We start from the raw sequence: 9,311 nt of genomic DNA, 5'->3' as shown, positions 1-9,311 counted from the left end.
TTGCATGGGGTAATACGTATAATTCTCATATTTCATACGCCCAACATGTCCAGAACCAAGCCATCTGCATAAAAACAAATAGCGCCTTCTATTCCAGCGCTAGCGCACTACTTGGTGAAAATGCGTTTTGTTAGTTCCCAAACTATTCCAAAATAACATTATTACTTTGTTGTTCAAACTGCAAACTAATCAACTTCATATCCACTTGATTGCCTGACTGACTGATTGTCTGACGGATACCAACCCAACCAGATTCGCTCCAAACTACGATTGCTTGCTTCCTTTGGTTTCCACAAAAATATAAAAAAATGACTTCGCTTAAATGCTCTATTAGTTTTTCCTGCACATTCTAAATTGTTGTTTTGCTGAAAATTGTGACTTGACATATACAATACAATATAATGTAGTGTGTCCAGTTTTTCTTTTTAAATTTTTTTTCATCCCTTTCCTCTTTTTTTTTCTGATGATTATTTTGTTTTATTTGTGTCTGCCTAGTAATGTTACGACATGAGTTATTGGTTTGTATTGCTCTGTTGTTATTTTATCTCTATCTGAGACTTGTGAATATTTGAATTGTCTTTAGCTGCTTTCGATTGATTGTAGGGTTTAACGTGCCGACGCGACGCAGGCAATCAGGTGCGCCCTAGTGGAGGGCTGCGAATTAATTCTGACCACCTGGGGATCTTAAACGTTCGCCCAAATCTCGTACACACGGGCCTTTTCTGCTTTGCGCCTCCATCAGAAAAACGGCCACCGCGATGGGGAATTGAACCCGCGACCATGTGCTCAGCAACGGGACGCCTTAGCCACTGCGACACCACGGCGGGTGTCTTAAGCTGCTTTCACTGTATTTTTTCTATGTAATTATATTACGAGGGTCCCTGGGCAGTATCAACAATGGGACCCTCTTTTGAATATATCTTCACATCAACCATCCTCTTTTACAAGAGTCAATAAACTTGTTTTTCTCCTTCTACCTTCATGGTTTCTTTCCATCTGCTTACTTACTGTTCATTCGAATAGTAAACTATGTGGCAAATCCCGAGTTTCGGCTGCACAAAGTATAAATATATAGGTGTCATTTTAAATGCGAATTTCACTCGGCAAACTTTGTTCTGCATGTAACTTACAATGCTTTTAGCGTTCTTTGTTGTTGGTCCCAAACCAACATTTTTATCTATACCCGTTACATGGCAACTATATCAAACACACTTATACTACCAATACTTCAGCGCGCATGTGAAATCTGGCACCCGAAACCTCCTGACTTATCGGATACACTAAAAATTTGTGCAAAATGGCATGTCAAAGTTTATTTCTTCCGACTATTTTTTCCCCACAAGTGGCCTATTATACTACCAATTCACCCTAACCTTCCAAGAAGCGAAACAAGGTGTAATGTTGGAAGACGCTGAGTATGAGGCGTAAGTTATCATCGCCGCATATCTGTACACGACGTCAAACGAGCCCGCAATTAATAAAACCTCGTTTACCACCCTTTCATTATTCATCTACGAACCACGATATTGTTTGCCCATTAGCAATTCGTTGTCATTATTACAATGAAAGACTGCAATGATTTGCCCAACCGAAGCTGTGGTACAGCGACTCACATGAAGGTAATTAGCGTTTTTTTAGTATAGGTTTCTAGTTTCACAAAGACAGACAAAGGGTGCGGGGACAAAGGTACACATAAGTATCTGCCTGGCCGCCGTTCCCTTTAGAGACAGCATCGGCAACACAAACTTACGAGACGTAAAAAGTAAAATTCAGTACAAATGAAAACGGAGGGAAACAAATTAATTTAGAAGCACTCGCATGACTGTCGAACAATGAAAAGGGAGGATTGCGTGAGGTCATGGCAACAGATGAAGACTTTTTTGAGTCAGCAAGAAAGTGGTGAAAAAATGCCCGCCGAGTGCGCCCACCCGGCGGGCATTTCGTAACTATTGCCGGTTGATTTCTTAAAATGCCACCAGGAGCTATAGTGGTGCGGGCGACAGTAGGCCATAGAGTTAATTTTTTTTTCGGCAGTGTATTTCATTCGCAAAAATCAAGCATCCATATTTTATTATAAAGGATCACTATAAATATCACTTATGCATTGATTTTCTGCATATATTAGCGTACTGACTTTTTCTTATTGGACAATGTTGACAAGTGTGAACATTGACACCGGAATTGGACGTTTAGGTTTGGCTATATGTATATAAGACATGCGCAGCTTTTGTTTTACTTTGGCTGGGTGGCTGAATCAAGTCAGAGACAAAGACAGACAGACTGACCAAATTTCTGCGTTGAAGAAGCCAAAAAAGGAAAATGGTCTTTAAAAAAACGGGCATAGAGGTAGAGCACCGGGTTGCTACTGTGGTGACCGGGTTGGAATCCCATCGTATCGGACGAGTGTTCTTATATTTTTCTGCTGCATCCCTTTTTTTTTAAACCGGCAACAAGTACTTCAACAATAACTTCGCTTTATCACACAATCGGGCAACCCGTCTATGATCATTCTAAGCCTGTCCTCCTGCTGGTTCCCTGAATGGGCACAGGCAACTTGCCCGGAATAGGAATATTGATGAGCTTCTATTACTGAACCAATGCCTTGGCTAAAAAACGCGCCTTCTGGGCATCACTTCACGTAATTTTGATTTTTTTTATATTTACGACATCTCTATGCCTCGCGGGTGCAGTTCCTGAACCATCCTTTCCAGGCCTTTTTTGTAATCCTTGAACAAGACGAAGACACTTGCAAGTGTACCTCGGCTGAAATATAATTTACTCGTTCATTTGACTTTTCCGAATCATGCTCCCCAAATATTATATCTAAAAACGCTGAAATCGTATCAACAAGCAGGTGTGTCAGTCACTGACGAGCTTCCTAACAGTGAACGTCTTTCTCCTTTTATGAAGTCTTGTGTCCCTACACTCCTCGCGCATGCCTTCCAGAATGCCTGTTTACAACTCTGCACACCATTGTGGGTGCTTCGTCCTAGCGAGGAGCTTTATTGAAATGCATAAATGTAATAAACGGAAGCTTAGTATACAGTGCGTATTTTTGTTATTAGACGGTAAATTTTATGCACTAGGATCTATAGTCGAGTAGTATTTCCTAATTCCAGCCGCTTGCCTTCGTTGTTCAAAATCAAGTGGGTTACTTAAAGGCTTCACTGCCATTTTGATGAAAAACGCATACAAAAATGTAGGGCTTCTATTTCGGAAATTCCTTACCTTTTTGCATCCATTTACTTTTGAAATAAACTTAGGTGGCTATTTTTACAGGGCAGTGCTACATTTCATACGATGCAGCTTTCTACTTATACTTTTTTCTATTTTTCTCGTATGGCCTTACCACCGTGATTTAGTATATCCGCGGTGGCCTCGTAGCTGCCTACGGGTTTCCCCCATTTAACTCACTTGAATTCCCTTTCCTTTTTGCTTTCAGTTGCCGTTTGAGCGTTACGAGGAACAAAATGCTACATGTATTCTGCGCACGGCACTCATTAGAAGGAAATGAGGCCGCCACCCATTAACAATTTTTCTAAGGCTACAAACAACAGAGTTCCCGGTGCATTGAGCCAAGTATTGGTATTTGCACTCAGCAACATCAAACACATTAGGTGAATGATTATCATGAACCCCCTTGCGGCTACAGTATTATAGGAATTGGACTCGCACAACAAAAAGAAAAGTAGTTTATTTTCACAAAGGCGGTGGTTGATAACTCTCACAACTTCTTTTAAAGACGACTTTTAGGTTTGTCCTGTTACCACACATACATTCGTACACTGCTAGGCAGTCTTCAGGCATTGTGCCATTCGCAGCCGGTGTTATGAATACTAGGCACGGAAATGCTAAAAATGCAAACACAGACAGGTTATTGTACCACAAAAATCCCCACTCTAAGAAATACTCTTTGTACCAGCGTAATGCATCGCAGAGAGAATAAGTAAAATACACTGTCGAACATGTAACATTAACTTTTTATGAACGCAGAAAGGAAATCTGTAAAATTTATAAATATGAAGGCCTTTATTTTCAGGCAGAACTTCTGAGTCATTGTATAGAAGAACGTAAAAAAGGTAATTTGTTTTTGTATATCAGAATAACTATAACAACAAAATTCAGGCGGGAGCGGACAGAGCTGCTTAAAAAGTCAAGTGCATTGCCTCCGTCTTAAAGCGAGGCATTATATTCATTCCTAATGGCGAACTTCCCGTAAAAAAAAACGCTTTGCAGGTAACCTACCTTAAACAATAGGTTTCACAAATCGATTATGATGAGTGAAGACACAGCGGGCGCCTCAAGAAAAACAACAGCGTTTCCCGTGGTCGTAATCGAACACAGACACCGGACATTATAATGCCGACATCTATCCGATTGCGCCATTCCAACACAGTTTTTTTTCTTTCCCTTGCCATTCCACCGTGGTGAAGTAGGTTGGATTTAAAGCCAAGCTTTCATTATCTCACTGATAGTGACCGTCCTCCGCAAAAACTATGTTAACCCCTACAACTGCAGCTACAGCCAACAAATTCCTCATCATAAAACTGAGTGTTTCAGCCATGGTTGCGTTAGACAAAAGGGCGTTCGTTGTTTTTAACATACGCAGCTCCGTCGTTTTTTTCGTCTTGTTTTTAGGCTAGTGATGTCGATTTGCGCAATAGTGATCTCGGTACTCACCTACGGCGCAGAAACTTGGAGGCTCACTAAGAGGGTTCAACTTAAATTGAGGACGACTCAGCGGGCAATGGAGCGTAAAATGATAGGTGTAACCTTAAGGGACAAGAAGAGAGCGGAGTGGATCAGGGAGCAAACTGGTGTTAAAGACATATTAATAAAAATTAAGAAGAAGAAATGGACGTGGGCAGGGCATGTAATGCGAAGGCAAGATAACCGCTGGTCATTAAGGGTAACAGAGTGGATGTCTAGAGAAGGCAAGCGTGGCAGAGGGCGGCAGAAAGTTAGATGGGCCGATGAGATAAAGAAGTTTGCGGGGATAAACTGGTCACAGTTGGCACAGGACCGAGGTAATTGGCGAATAATGGGAGAGGCCTTTGCCCTGTAGTGGGCGTAGATAGGCTGATGATGATGATGATGATGATGATGATGATGATGATGATGATGATCTAATGGCTATTTAATACAAAAAGCATTAGTGACTTGCATTCACACACTGATCGCGGTACGCACTCGAGAAAATAGAGCGCACATACCATACCCACATGAATTGCTGACAAGCTGGTATAAACTAATGGCAGGGCATTATTCGGTAATGCAGCCACAGCAAGGCGGAGTCGGGAGCCCTTTAGGAAATCGCCTGAGGCTTCTGGTTCACTGTGTTTACGTGTCTGCTGCTTAACGTCAGTGCTTCTTAAGCGGATTTGTTAGTTCACAATTTGCCAGCCACTGCAGGGGCGGTATTCTCGAGTTTTGTCCCTTTTGCGTCCCTTTCAAAAGTGTCCCTTTTGGCGAGCCCTGATTGGCTAAAAGCAAACAACCGGAAGTGACGTAACGCAAGCGCAACAAACCTACTGCCAAGCATAGAGTTGCTGCCAACGCTCACTGCTTAGCCGGAAGTACGTCACGATGAAAGGGACTCAAAAGGGACGTTTTCAAAAGGGACAGTTACGAGAATACCGCCCCAGGTCTGCGAGCCGTGAAACTTTGGTGTGAAACTAGGACAAGTTGTCCGCGTGGCCAGGTTGTGATTCGGCTTTTGCAATAAATGTAGCTCCTGTTGACGACAAAATAAAAATGTCGTGGCTGTGTTTTCCTAATGACAACGCGTAATGTGCCCCATGCAGCATCAAACCGGCGTTGTGAGCAGGTCGTGGACCCAAAATGTCTCCGGGTTTCAATTTCAAAATAAGCAGTGAGAAGAACGAGAGCTTAAGCAAAAAAGGTGCTGCCGTAGGCACGTGACGTAACTGCTCTAAATGTACGCAACGTGTAACACGGCTGTCGAGGCTTAATTATTCTGATCACGTTCTTTCAATGCGCGCGCTTTACTGCTTTATTGGCATGCAGTACTGTACTGCGACCACTTATGTGTCATGCTGATTATACCAAGTACCATAATACACATTCGCAGCCTCACAGTTCAGAGATTCGAATTTTGTTCAAACTGGTCAAATATCCACTCAAGGATATTGGCCAATGACAATGACAGCTGACGTCATAAGCTCATGTTCTATTCGCTCCCATTTGGCTGCAACGTCAACATGCCCAACTAAAATTCACCACACCGATTCCGGCTGCTCGCCAGTAAAGATGACAGCTGCCATCACAGGCTTACGACCAATTCGGCAATTCTGTTTGTTGCTGCGAAGCAAATTAGCTACGTTTGGACGTCGTGATGTGACAACGGCTTCTGCCGGTTTGTGCACCACACCATCGGTGACCCGCGCCGTGGAGGACTCCAACGTACTCCCGGGCCTCCAATCACCGTGATCGTCTCGGACAGCCTGGCCTACGATGAAGCCACGCTTCACAGGTAGCCGAATCACCTCCGACAGCGGTGCATCGTCCGGCCCGGTCAATGAATATTGTGGGACTCTGTCTCTCATATGCATCAAACTGTTCGTTTTCTTTTTAGCTAACTACTCTACTTCGCAATATCTATTTGTTAATGCTCCTGATTGTATCATTTTGTCTAACTTTGAACTATTGGTTGCATTTGTATCCATTCTAAGTTTCCTCTCGTTTACGTTACACGTCCTCGTGCTTGTACAGTGTTTTGCCTGTCCAAAAGTCTTTATGTTGTAGAAGTCTTTCTGTTGTTTTCGTTCACGGCTCTGACTCATTCTTATCGCTCTGGTCGGCTAAAGCCGCACATCAGACAGCCACCCCCTTCGTCACCTGTGCCCTGTAGATTCGGTGGGGTTGTAGGCTCGCTTGAGTCGACTCCCCACATCTTCTAACAGCGCACCCAATTAAGAAAACGGTGAGAGGGATGCAGCCGCAACTTCGATGCACGCTCAGGCATGGCGACATATCAAACGTTACCAAACCCCATCAAATCGTTTTCGAACCACATTCTATCGCACACCGCAGAATGGAATCCAAAATGGCTTCTCCGCAAAAAGTATCTCTCAAATTTTGCATACGCACCCTTGAGTGCGTCAAATTGGCTGACCTGGTACCTGCGGCGCTTTGCGGCATCCTTCACGTCGAGGCTCTCGTCTTCCTGCCGAGCCTACCACTTACGGTCCGCTGGCACGATCTTCGCTTCTGTTTCTGACTATCTTCGCTTCTGACCGTCGCGACGGCTCGGCTTTCAACGCCGTTTTGATATAAATTTATTTTCTTTCTTTGTCTTCTATTCCAGTTCCGACGGGTTGAGAGACCCCAGGATTTACAGCGGTGGACTTGGCGCCCACAGCACCGTTCTGTTCTCGCCATTGTGCGCAAAACGAGCGTAATATTATACTTAGGCAGACCCCAAAATTCGGATAGTCGGTACATTATTAACAGGAAAATCTGCGCGAAAGACGATAACAAAAAAATGTGAATCAATATTATAAGGGGTGCTGCGTCCACTCACCTTCTTCTGACCTCGTCGTTCACGCTGTTCATTTTCGTAATGTTGTTCCCATGAATACGCTCATCCCGCAAGGCAGTCTCTCGCAAAAATGCGCCTTGCGTAAAAATCGTGGTTCACAAGCTTTTATTTTGGCTACGCTACAGTGAGCCCATGCCTTACTGGAGTGCTTTCGGTACACATAGGGTGCTTGGGTGTTTTTCGGTCAGGGAGACAAAAATCCACGAGAAGCTAGCCTTATACACCTACCCTATAAACCTTCCTGTAGCAGTATCATGCAGTGACTGCGTCTTTCGTTTCTGTATCTGCCAAAAGTAGGACCGAAAGCACACCGTTCACCGTTTTGAAAGCGAAGCTTGGTTGGTATTACTCATGACGGTGTCCTAACTAACGCGCACTGCACAAAATCTAACTTTACACAATGAAAGGAGCAAGAAAACAATTGGCTCCGATCCACGCTGTGAAGATGGATGGAAAGCAATGCTTCAAGCGACACCCACGAGAATTGCCCATGCAACGTGTGTTGTTTTCAAACACGTGGCTCTACAAAGAGTGAAACGAGATTCTCCCAGCCGTTACCTCGCATTCGCGGGGGCGGCGTCCCGAACGCAGCAGCATCGGCCACGGCCCGGCTAGAATGCTGGACTCCACCGCTCTAGCCCGGGTGTGCGTCGGCTGACAGAAAACCGAGAGAAGCGTCTTTCGAAGGGTGAGGAGAAGGGCGGTACGCGCGTCTACTGCGTAATCTCTCTCACTGCCTCCCATCACTCTAGTTTCATGTGTCACCTCCAAAAAGCGCCCAACCCTCCCATACCGCTGAATCGATACCAGCGTCTGTCTCCCTGTCTCCACGTGCGGGCGTAGCTTAGTTGCTGAAATAACAGGCTCTCGCTCTGCTTCTCTTAGGGCACAGCTACGGTCTCTAGCGGTCCCAAAAGTTTTATTTATTCTGGTTGGGGATTGTGGCGCACGCAACGAAAAACCGTTGGCTGGTAGGGGTAGAAAGCTTTGCTTCAAAACACTTCTCGTTGTGGGAATCGAACCTGTGTCACTCGCGTTATGACGGCGAGGTCACTCCGACTGCGCCATCATCGCATTCAAGTCTCCGCATTATTCTTGGGTTTGTTGCGCAGGCGTTAGCTTTAGACTTTGGATGGCTTAAAGTGAACTTTGGCATCGGAGTTGGGTAGTTGGCATTTCGAACTCAAGATGCGTGCATTTTGGACTTTGATTTGACTCAGTTTGCGTAAAGAATGTTTGTCCGTTTTAACTATTCTCATCCTAACAGACGGGCTGATTTTTGTCTCTCCGTAGCGTCTCTCCCCGTTCTTATTGGTTGCGCAGCATTACCTCGAAAGATTCATTTATTTATTTTTTGAAGCAAGCTTTTTAATCTCAGGACGGGCTGCGCAAGTACAAATCAAAATTTCCGCCGCTAGTGACCATGCACGCTTTACTAGTACAGCGGAGCATAACGCAAGAATGGCTGCAATGCCACGTTTTGTGGTGTTACAATTCTGTGTGCCGCTACCCTATGCTCGCGTGCTGCAAGTTTATTGTAGTGCGGCAAAATTTTATTTTGTTGTGGCAGACACCGCCCTCCTCAAACAAGTCACGACATGCCGGCACGTGTCTGTCACACGGGCGCTCACTGGCGACGATTCACATTCGCGGTGGTTGCAATATCCAAAACAAACTGGTTTTATTTTGTTTGTGTTCAGACTCAGCTCTGCAAACAGACGCCACTCACTGAGATCTTCTTTCCCCTACT

Source organism: Haemaphysalis longicornis, unplaced genomic scaffold (genome assembly GCF_048455015.1).
Source record: "Haemaphysalis longicornis isolate Haplotype H1 unplaced genomic scaffold, Haemaphysalis longicornis Haplotype H1 scaffold_12, whole genome shotgun sequence".
NCBI lineage: Eukaryota > Metazoa > Arthropoda > Arachnida > Ixodida > Ixodidae > Haemaphysalis > Haemaphysalis longicornis.
Note: the sequence above shows the minus strand (reverse complement) of the source record.